Raw genomic sequence first — 11,294 nt, 5'->3', positions numbered from 1 at the left:
CCCAGAGCTCTACTTTAGGCCCCACCGTAGATCTTGCACATACGGTGGGTATATAAAATGTAAACACCCTTATGTCATTTGGAGGTTTTTGATATGTAAAGACAGAAATAAGAACAGTGTAAATGTCAGACTTTTTCATCTGTAATGTCGTCTTCCAACAAACAAAAATCCAGAGAAAAAAACCAAATAGCTAAATATTACTAACTTTTAATTTAAAAAGAGAAAATCTACAACACCCTGATTGCATAAGTATGCACACCCCTCCCGACTATAACTTTGTGGAAGCACCTTCTGAAGTTATTACAGCAGCAAGTCTTTGTGAATAAGGGGCTAATTAATCAAGTGTCTGGCGGACATCATTCGCTGTAACGGATCATGTCCGCCAGACATTGATAAATGGTGACAGCATACGCTGTTGGCATTTATCATTGCACAAGCAGTTCTGGTGAAATGCTTGTGCAATGCCGCCCCCTGCAGATTCGCGGCCAATCGGCCACTAGCAGGGGGTGTTAATCAACCCAATCGTATAATGTCCGCAGCCTCAGAGGAGGCGTACGAGTTAAGGAGAAGCGTTCTTAAGACCACTGCTTCTCAACTCCTGTTTCCGGTGAGCCTGAAGGCTTGTGCAGAAGCAGGGGTATACTGCCCCATTCAGGCTGTGATAAATTGGCCCCTAAGTCTCTATTAACCTTGCACATCTCGACTTTGGCATTTTATCCCACTCTTCTTTGCAAAAAAAGTTCCATCAAATTGTGAGGGGGTCTCCTGTGCACAGCTCTCTGTAGGTCATTTCCCAGGTTTTTTGAGGTCTGGACCCTGACTGGGCCATTCAAAGATTTTGAGTTTCTGAAGGCATGTCTCGATCGACTTAGATATGCTTTGGGTCATTATCATATTGATATTTGTAGCTATACATTATCCTATCTATCTTGACAAGAGCCCCTGACCCACTTGAAGAGAAGTAGCCCCAAAGTGTTATGCTTCCATCACTATGCTTCAAAGTTTGTATGGTGTTTCTTGTATGATGAGCTTTATTGGCTTTGCACCAAAAATATCTTTTACAATGTAGGTAGAAAAGTTCAACCTTTGTCTTGTCAGACCATAACACATATTCCTACATGGTTTTGGGTGACTAAATTAATCTTTTAGCATAATTTAGATTGTCTTGGGTGTTATTTTTTGTAAGAAAGGATTCTATCTTGCCACCCTACGCTATAGCTCAGAAATGTGCAGAATTACAAGAGATGGTGGTCACATGCAAGGAGTGACCAGTGCCTGACAGAAATTACTGTAGCTCCTTCAGTGTTGGTGTTGGCCTCTTGGTAGCCTCATCCTCTCTTCAGCTTTGGAAAGTTGTCCTGATCTTTGCAAAGTCTCTATGGTGCCACATTTTATCCACTTATTGATGTGTCTTCAATCTTCTTTTATATCCCTTTCCTAATGTGTGCTTTTAAACAATTAGCTCTTGCAGTTTCTTTGGCAACTCTTTGCAGACCATGGTTCTCCCAGTAGGATTCAACCCCAAAAAGCAAATCCTACAGCTACAGCTGACTTTAATCTGGGTTTAATGAGAATCACTTTTATTAATGTCAGGTGTATACTTTTACTTACTGGCATACTTTAAGGGGCCATGATACCCAGATGTTGAAACACTTGAAAGTGAAGCAGCATAGCTGTAAAAAGCTGACTAGAAAATATCTCCCTAGTATTGCTATGTAAAAAAGAAAGATATTTTACCTCAAAATGTCCTAAGTATTCACACCCCACTGCAAAGGACTTTAAGCAGCAAATCCTGGGACAGGCAAGGGAATGAGCCTCATGCACACTCATGTTATTTCCCTATTCAGTTTAAGGAAGTTTACTATGAAATCTCATGAGAGCTAAGTCAAATCTCATGAGATCACAGTAAAATAGTTAATGACCTCAGCACTGTTGATGCTGATTAGCTGCAGTTCATTTCTTAATTTTTTATTTTTTTTAGCTGCAGCTGGAGTATAACTTTTTACACAGAACTTACTCTGGTGAGCTGAGGAAATTGTGAGGTAAAATATCTTCCTTTTTTACATAGAGATGCTCAGGGGATATTTTCCTGTCAGCTTTTTACTGTTATACTGCATCAGTTTTATGTGATTTAGCATATGAGTATTATGTCCCTTTAAGAATGTGCTTGGTTAACTGTGAGCACAGCTATAGACCCAATATCAGGGGGTTGTAGTTTGTTTTTTTGTTTTAATATTCCTAATAATTAACTACTAGGATTTTTGTTTGTCAGAAGATCGCATTACAGAAAAAGTCTGATATTTATATTTTTGTTATTTCTGCCTTTACATTTCAAAAGCCTGCAGTGTCATAACAATAAAGCGGTGATTATACCCCGGTGGCTATTAGTAACACACACAGAGCAGTGTGTTAGCACTCCTGCTCCTTTGACTGTGAGTAATGCATGTGCAGTGTTACTCTCTGTAATGCAAAGAGACATAGGATGTCCTTAATAAAATAGCTGCTGCTCAGATACATTTAAGAAAAATGGACACTTAAAGGGACATGAAGCCCAATTTTTTTCTTTCATGATTCAGATAAAGCATGCAATTTTAAATAACTTTACAATGTATTTCTATTATCTAATTTGTTAAGTTCACTTTGTATCCTTTGTTGAAAAGTATACCTAGGTAGGCTTAGAAGCTGCTGATTGGCGGATGCACATATATGCATCTTTTCATTGACTTTCAGCTAACTCCCAGTAGTGCTTTACAGCTCCTTCATCAAAAAATAACTTGAGAATGAAGCCAATTAGATAATAGAAGTCTAGATTTTTTTCTATTTTTCATTTTATTTCATTTGACAGACTACTGAAATACTGGACACCTGGCAATCCTAGCTTTATGTGCAAGAAATGCTTGCGCAGTGTTATTACTTGTGAAAGTTTCATACCTAAAGGGCTGTGACAATTTAGGAATTGAACAACCAGTGTGCACACTATTACTGTTTGCAGCTGTCAGGTTTAAGATTTGTTAGCTGACGTACCTTACTGGGAATGTAGATCCAAAGTAGTATTCCAGAATAGCAGCTCCTTAAACAATTTCATCTTTTAGATGCAATAACAATGATCAGGTGACTTCAGAGCTCTAAGTAACTGCTACGCGAGACAAAAAACTTGCACAAAAAACATTAAAATACATTTAAAAGTACAGTTACACTCATAATAACACTGTCTAATAAAAAATATTTAAAAAATATTGCAATAAAGTTATAAGGGCTCAAAGATATAAGGGCTGCAAAGGGCTTTAACATTGAGATACATATATATATATATATATATATATATATATATATATATATATATATATATACATGTCTAAAGGCATATATGTACATATGTGTTTATGTTTTTATATGTGTATATATGCATTTACAGACATATATATATATACATATAAACACATAAATACATATGCAATAAAAACAATAGTGTAACACCTTGTGAATAAAATACACAATTGAAATACAATATCTTAATATAACCAAGAATATTTATACTTTTTATATTTGTTCTTGGACATATATATATATATATATATATGCATTGAAGCACTTTGCAGTCAAGTAGATGAAAACATGTAAAAACATATTTATGTAATATTCATATTTAAGAAAGTGTCTATGTATTTACTGTAAATATTTAACATTCCAATATTCTTCACATAGGGTAATATATGTTCTATGTATTTTTAAATAGATATTCCTAAATATATATATCTGTATATATTTATACGCATGCTACCTGACGCTTACAAAAAGCTTACTTCTAGCAGAGTTAGCACAATCTAGCCCAGAATGGGGAATAATTTGGGTTTTATTTCTTTTGCAAACAACTAAAGAAGTTGCCCACAATTGGAGTGCATTTGGATAGTTCTAACACCAGGTATATCAGAAAAGAAGTGCAACTTGAAATAAATATTTTGAGTTGCACTTCTGTTCTAATATATATGGTTTTGGAATTGTCTGAATGCCAGAAACCGCAGTAAATCTGTTATACATTTGAAAAACAAATAACAAAATAAAAATTAGGTTTAGTTTGGACACTAAACTGACTATTAAAGGCAAAAACTAGATAAAAAAAAGCTTGTTAAACATATTTTTGGAAACTTATCCATGAGAGTTCTTGCATACCGATTCCTTTTTACACCAACACAGCTACCATTTCTAATGACACACTTAAAAGTACAGTGTAGTCCCATTGTTTCCATGAAAATCTTAAACATACTAAAAAATATATTTTAAATAAAAAAAGTAAAGCTGTGTAAATTTAAAGTGCATGTAAAGTCAAACAAACATCTCTGCCTCAAAGTATTTAATTTCACAAATAAACCCTAGTCTCATTCATCATATTTTCCCAAGATGTAAACTAAAGTCAATATATATCATTTTAATTACTATTGTTTTCGCCGATTCCTCCGCCTGCATTTTTGGTCCCACTTTTCTTTTTTGATTGACACTTCTCTGTCTGCTTGTTTTTTGCTTCCCCGGGGCGTCAGGATCTTTGTTCCTCACGTCACTTTCTTTAAATGCGCATGCGTGAGCTACCCGATGACGTAGCATACTCCATGCTCGTCCTCGAGTCTCGCATGCGCAATACCTCTTGAATTTCATTCATTCCAAGAGCTGAGGAGCTGTTGTTTTCTGTAGTATTGGTCGCTATACGCATGCGCGATTTCTCCGCAATTGTTTAATCGCATGCGCAAATGTCGGCCCTGCTCGTGAACGAGCTTACAACAAACGTCATGGAGTGGGAGTAAAATATTAAAATGAGGCATCGGATGTAGGGCTCCTAACCAGGAAGAAGACGGTTGGGAGGAGTCGAGTACTTACAACTACGATAAGTAAAAAATGAAATAAAAGTTTATTGCATTTGTTTTTTATGTTTATATGAATGCGGTTTACATATTTATAACATTCTGAGCAAGTATGTTTGATTTCATCAAGTAAAATTTACAATCACTTTAAAGTGAAACTCCCAGGAAGTGAGTGTATTACAACTGATTCCTAGATATCTATTACTCATTGGCTAATAGAGACATCTCCCACAGATACGTTGGAATTCCATAAATAGTGTAATATATTGTGTAATATTATGTGTTAGATAGAGATCATTTTTGAATGGAATGTTCCTTTAAAGATTGCCAAGAAGCTCACCTAATGGCACTGAATGCCTGCACCCTGTACCTTATGCACAATCTTTTCTTAACCTTGCCTCCAGTTTCATCCTCTTACATGGGTGGGGCAACACTATTATCTTCGGACTTTGTCTCCCAGTTCTAATATCTGACAGATATTGGAGAAATAGTGCAGTCTGTGTAGGATCAAGCCCGAGGTAGTCGTACCCTCGAGTGTGAAGGTAGGTAGGACATTGTGAGTAGGGTAGGGGACAAGAGACAGGGGGAATGAAAGGATATCAAATCAGAGAGGAGAAAGTGGTAGGAGGAGGATGCTGGGAAAAATGGCGAAGCTAGAGATATGAATGAGGTTGATATAAGTAATCTGTTGAGTGGAGGACTAAGGAAATGTTGCAACATTCTCCTCTGTAACTTAACTAATGTAGAGAGGGTTACTGATGTCAGTATAAACAAATGAAATGAGTATTCATATGCACTACTTTTATCTTTATTGTACTTATGTTATGTATCCATAGAGGGTCATAATCAATAGCAAAAACTGTTTAGTTAAACTCATAATTTAGTTCCTCTCAAAATGATTAATTATGCACTGTGACAAAAAAATAACACTTTGCATATGTTTTGCCTGGTTTTATTGTAATTTAAATCTGAAAGTTGTAGGAATTGATCCTCCTGTCCCCAGAGGGACTGAAGTGCATTTTGTGGAATTCAGAAGCTGAACCTCCTACATACTGCAGAGTGCTTGCTAGATATATGCAGGTGCTCATTTATGTTTGCCTCTAACTGGTCACACAAGACTTCAGAGGCTTTTTTAAAAGGTGTGTCTCAGGACTGCAAAACAAAGCAAATTTTGCTAACAAAACAACAGTTTTCAATGTTTTTAAAATATTTATTTTGTATGCAGATCTTTTGCAAAGCAGTCATTGATTCCTGATAGATATACAGAAAAGTCCCTTTAGTTGTATAGGCCATGGCAATGCATTGTGATTACAATTTTTCAAATCTCAGTAATTGTGTGCCATATAATCTGCATTTTCTATCAGTTGCTGATACAGTTTGTATGACTTGTATAAGGGAGGGAAGTGGATTACATAAAATGACATAACACAGCAGAAAATCATTCCTGAGCACCATAGGATCTAATTAGCACATTATACTACAGCACAGCACTGTATATAAACATGACAAAAAAAATCACATTCTCTGTTTGAAGATGTAATAAATGTGCATTACTATACTGACCCTAGATAACTTAGGGGCTGATTCTAAAAAAAATGCTTTCTACACTCACAGGGGCAGCCAGAAATAGGCAAGGTGTCTGTACATTGACACTGGTGTCCGTGACTGGCCCTTGCAGTTTCCGCCGCCCGTTTTGCAGCGAGAAGGGAGGAGAAGGACAGATGAATGCTGGTCCTGACTCCTCCTTGATGCCCGTGGCCCCACGTTTTGTGGGATTGGGTCTGCTCAGTAGCAGGAAAGTGAGTGAAAGAGATGGAATAAGCAAGCTGCCTGTGAGTCATGACCCGTCCCGATTCGTTTATCTGTGCAGAAGTAGAAGACCGCTGCCTACTCTAAATTAACCAACCATGATGATCATGCAATTCATTTCAAGGTGGGTGGGTTTTTGTCAGGAGTTGAATGTCTTAGCCAGAGGGTCTGCATGCTAAACCACCCATGGGAGAGTTTAGGGTTAAAACTGGCTCTCTGTAGGGAATAGATCGAGGAGAGCTGGTAACAATTCAGTCCTGTTTGTACTCAGGTGGAATTCAGTCCTACTTCACCACAGATACATATTTTATTTCTGCGTGCTGATGGGCAGTACATGAAAGTGCTGCCCATGCTGTATGGAACATTGCTATGCTGAAGGGGGGATAACCAGTGAGGGAGGGATTATAAAGAAACTGCCCTGAGTTTATTGGTGTCTGTAATGAAACATAATACAGGGCAGCACTTTTTATGTGCTGCCCTTCTCTACCACTTCTGCTGGATGGCTATTCCATCATGCATCCACTACCTCTCGGTAAAGAGAGTGTTTTTTGATGTTTTTTTATTTGAAATGTACCTTGGTATCCTTCACTAATATCTGTACTTTGGAAAATGTTTGCCACAGCCTTGGTCCGTGCCTATCCCTGGGGGCAGTCCTCATGGGATTCTATAATAAAGTGTCTTTCCCTGTGAGTGGCGCAATGTCTCCCATAGAAATAATGAGAGCTCACTGCTATGTAACCGTTCACAACAGAGGACACAGTATACAGGGAGAAGCCAGCAAATGTTTAAACTTTAATATTACGCCTATTACAAATCACATTATGCTGTTTCAGTGCGCTGTATCTTAAAATCGCTGTAATTAGTGTTTTGAGCATTTTGATTTTAATTTGTGAGAAAAAACAGTGAGATCTGTAGGGTGAAAGTGTTTACAGAATAATGCTGGGATTTGAGAAACAATGTTCAGCCCATTTTACGATAAAAAACAATTACGCTTTGTATTTTGTACTTATAAGTACAAATTTCAATGTGTTTTTGCACAGCCAGTGTATTTAAATTACAATTTACCCTGTGCATGTGTAATACTATCTATTTCTGTTTAATTTACATACAAATTTTACGTTTTTGATAAAGTATGATTTTTGGTGAACAATTTTGTTACAATTTGTGACGCACTTTAAAAATGCAATTTTTCTTTAATATTTTTTGTGTGAATGGTTCAATTATTTGTTTTGTATGATTTTTAAAATTATTATTTTCATTGTGCACTTTAGTAATGTATGCATCTCCTTCCCATACCAAAATGCAGTGTACGCCCTCTAGTGGGACACCCTGTTTTCAGGGTAAAAAGTGGCTTTAGATCATTCCACCGGGGAAAGCATCCTTTTAGAATCTCACCAGTCTCGAGACCTTTATAGAATCAGGCCCTAAGTGTTTATCCCTGTGTAAAAAGTAGGTGAAGTTCTACTTGGAATCTACAAGCCTTGCAGCTTCAGAGCAAGTGCACACAGACAGAGAAACACCAGGCGCAAACAACAGCTCAGTAGTAGTAGTAGTAGTAACTATGGTGAGTTACCAAATAGGAGCAGCCTCTTTTAGCCCAGTTTGCTTTTCCCAGAGGAGAACTTTCCTGAAGTATATCAGTCTGATTCCTCCTAGTAAGGTCAGTCCAGCCCCAAAGTACCAGGCAATCCTCCTTAGAGCAAGAAGCGGCTGGTCAGCCAATCAGAAGCAGTAGTCACACAGCTGCCCCAATGTTGTGCAAGGCTAGACAGCTGCAAGGCTTCCTGATTCTGAGCGGGACTTTATGTATATATTTAACTGGGGTTATTTATCTAGGGTCAGTAAAAAATAATAATGCTGTAATGAGTTAAATAATATAATATGTACATTAATGTATCTTTAAGCAGCAAGGAAACAAAGTGTGATTTTGCTCTTGAGACAATGTTACTAGAGTCAATCACTTTTAATAGCCCCTTATTCTAATCCAATAGAATCTGTTCTGCCATACTTCAAATTCATCTTGTGTGTTTTTTTTACTTTTGATTGATTAACATTGCAATCCACCTAATTTACAAAACATAATCAGTATTTAGTTTTCTCATAGTGGGTAAACCCCCCACCCCCAAAAATACCCCATAAGAAACACATTTTTTATATGTACTGTATTTTCAGGGGTTTCACGTGAGTTTTGCTAACTTACATAAAATATACACTGCTGATGCAAATGTAAAACAAGGTGGCTAAATGATTCATTATTTATGATGACTGCTTTATATGCAAAAAACCCCCATTATTTTACTTAAATGTACTTTAAACTCAATTTTTAACTTTTTATTAAATATGGAGTGAAAAAGTTAGTGAAAATAACCTAAATGGGCGTGTAGCATTCTAAGAAAGGGAGTTGGATAGGAGAAGGGGAGTAGTTGGTGAGTTGTAACAATGTTGCAAATGAAAGGGAGTGTCCTACCTTAATATTCTGCCGGCAACGGTTCCTGTTTCTCTAAACTTCTGGAGGCAAAGCTGAGAAATTTACACTCCCTCTCTCCCTGTTTGGATGGCAGCTTGAGTATTTACATTCTTTACTAGGGGTTTATGGCTGAGATAGCATTAGTCATTCTAGTCTACGTTTGCCCATATCTTTAATTTTTGACTCCCTCTGTTGATTAGCCAGTTTATGCATTCTGGTGGTCTCAGAGCCTATGGGTTGGAGTGTTTATTATCACCCTCGCTGCAGGAGGTCATGGCCTTGGGCGCATGGAGACGTAGAACGGGGTAGTGATGGCCATGCTGATTAGGGTACGGATTAGTGTACCTGAAGTGCCCCTTCCTCCATGTAGGTAGGTCAGAAGATCTCAAAACCCCTTAGTATCATCTCCTGGGAGCAGAGTGACTCTGCTGTTGTTTGGATGGGGCCACTGACGTCTGCAATTCTGGGTAGATTTAGCTTCTCAATTGCCGCCATCTTGGTTTATAAAATCTCTTGGTTTAAAAAGTTAATTTATTTTGTTAATACAGGTGGTCTAATTATATTCCCAAGAAATTGTGATTATTTAAGGTGAGTTCAGGTGTTGGTTTGTTGGCCCTTTCTTCTGGTAACAACCTTGTAATCCTTTAATCCCTTAGGTAATAAGCTGACCAAAATAGGTAAGTTTTGTTTCCAAGAGACTAAGGGGTAGATTTATCAAACCCCGGGCGGACATGATTCACTATAGCGAATCATGTCCGTCCTGCATCGCTGAATGCCGACAGCATACACTTAACATTACACAAGCATTTCTTGTACAAAGCCGCCCCCTGCACATTTGCGACATTGTATCTGATCGGGATGATTTCAGTCCGCCACCTAAAAGGTGGAGGACGAGTTAAGGATCAGCGGTCTTAAGACTGCTGCTTCTTAACTCCTGTTTCTGGTGAGCCGTAAGGTTTGCACAGAATAAGCAGCATCCGCTGCTTGGTAAATATACCCCTAAGGCTGTTTAATTAGATGGTTAAAAAAGAAAAAAGAAAAGAAAAGTGTTTTTTATGTTGGATAGAGAAGACTCAATACAAGGGGCCCGATGATCTAAAGTTCTCCTATCTAAATTATCTAAACAGTCTCATCAGTACTGTGAGGTCCCTCAAAAAGAAATAGAAAGGCAAAATTTAGCTTAAAGGGACAGTATACACTCATTTTCATATAACTGCATGTAATAGACACTACTATAAAGAATAAGATGCACAGATACTGATTATAAAAATCCAGTATAAAACTGTTTAAAAACTTACTTAGAAGCTTTCAGTTTAGCTCTGTTGAAAAGGCAGTTGGAAAGCCCACTGCAAGTGGTAAATAAGACACTCCCCTCCTCCCCCTTCTTTTGCATATGAAAAGACCCTTTACACAAACAGCAGCAAGCTGGAGAAGGTAGCTGACGGTATTCACATAAAACTTTGGGGCTTGGTTAGGAGTCTGAAAATCAGAGCAATGTTATTTAAAAATAAGCAAAACTATACATTTTTTTTAAAAAACAACAACTTTATGGGCTATATAAAGAGATCATCTACAAAACATTTATGCAAAGAAAAAATGAGTGTACAGTGTCCCTTTAATAGCTGTTTATCTCACAATGCTGGGTTGTGTATGTCAATGAGAGACACCTACATTACACAATCATGCTAAAAAAGCAAATGTGTGATTTCCCTCCTTGAAAGTGAGATTTTGAAAATCAGGCTCAAGGTGTGAAGTCATCAGAAACCATACAAACAATGGCTTTTCTGTTTTCTGTGTTAGTTTACTTGACCAGTTCCTCCAAAGAAATGGAATAGACCCCAATAAATTGTAAAGCAAACACAATATGCTGAAAAGCAGTGGGAATGATTCATGAATAACTCTGACAGATCATACTTCAGTATATTGCATTTTGGGATTGGTGATGCTATAAGCACTGTTAGCACAGCTCTTGTTTAACAGTTTTAAAATGGAGATCTATCATGTTTTGCTACAGAGAGCCTAAAAAGAACAAATCAGCATTAAACTTTAATGATTCAAATAGAACAATGCAATTCTAGACAACTTTCAAATGTACTTCTATTATCTTATTTACTTCATTCTTTTGGTATCCTTTGTTTAAAAGCATACCTAGGTAGGCTCAGGAG

This window comes from Bombina bombina, chromosome 2 (genome assembly GCF_027579735.1).
Source record: "Bombina bombina isolate aBomBom1 chromosome 2, aBomBom1.pri, whole genome shotgun sequence".
NCBI lineage: Eukaryota > Metazoa > Chordata > Amphibia > Anura > Bombinatoridae > Bombina > Bombina bombina.
This window is presented reverse-complemented; position numbering follows the sequence as displayed.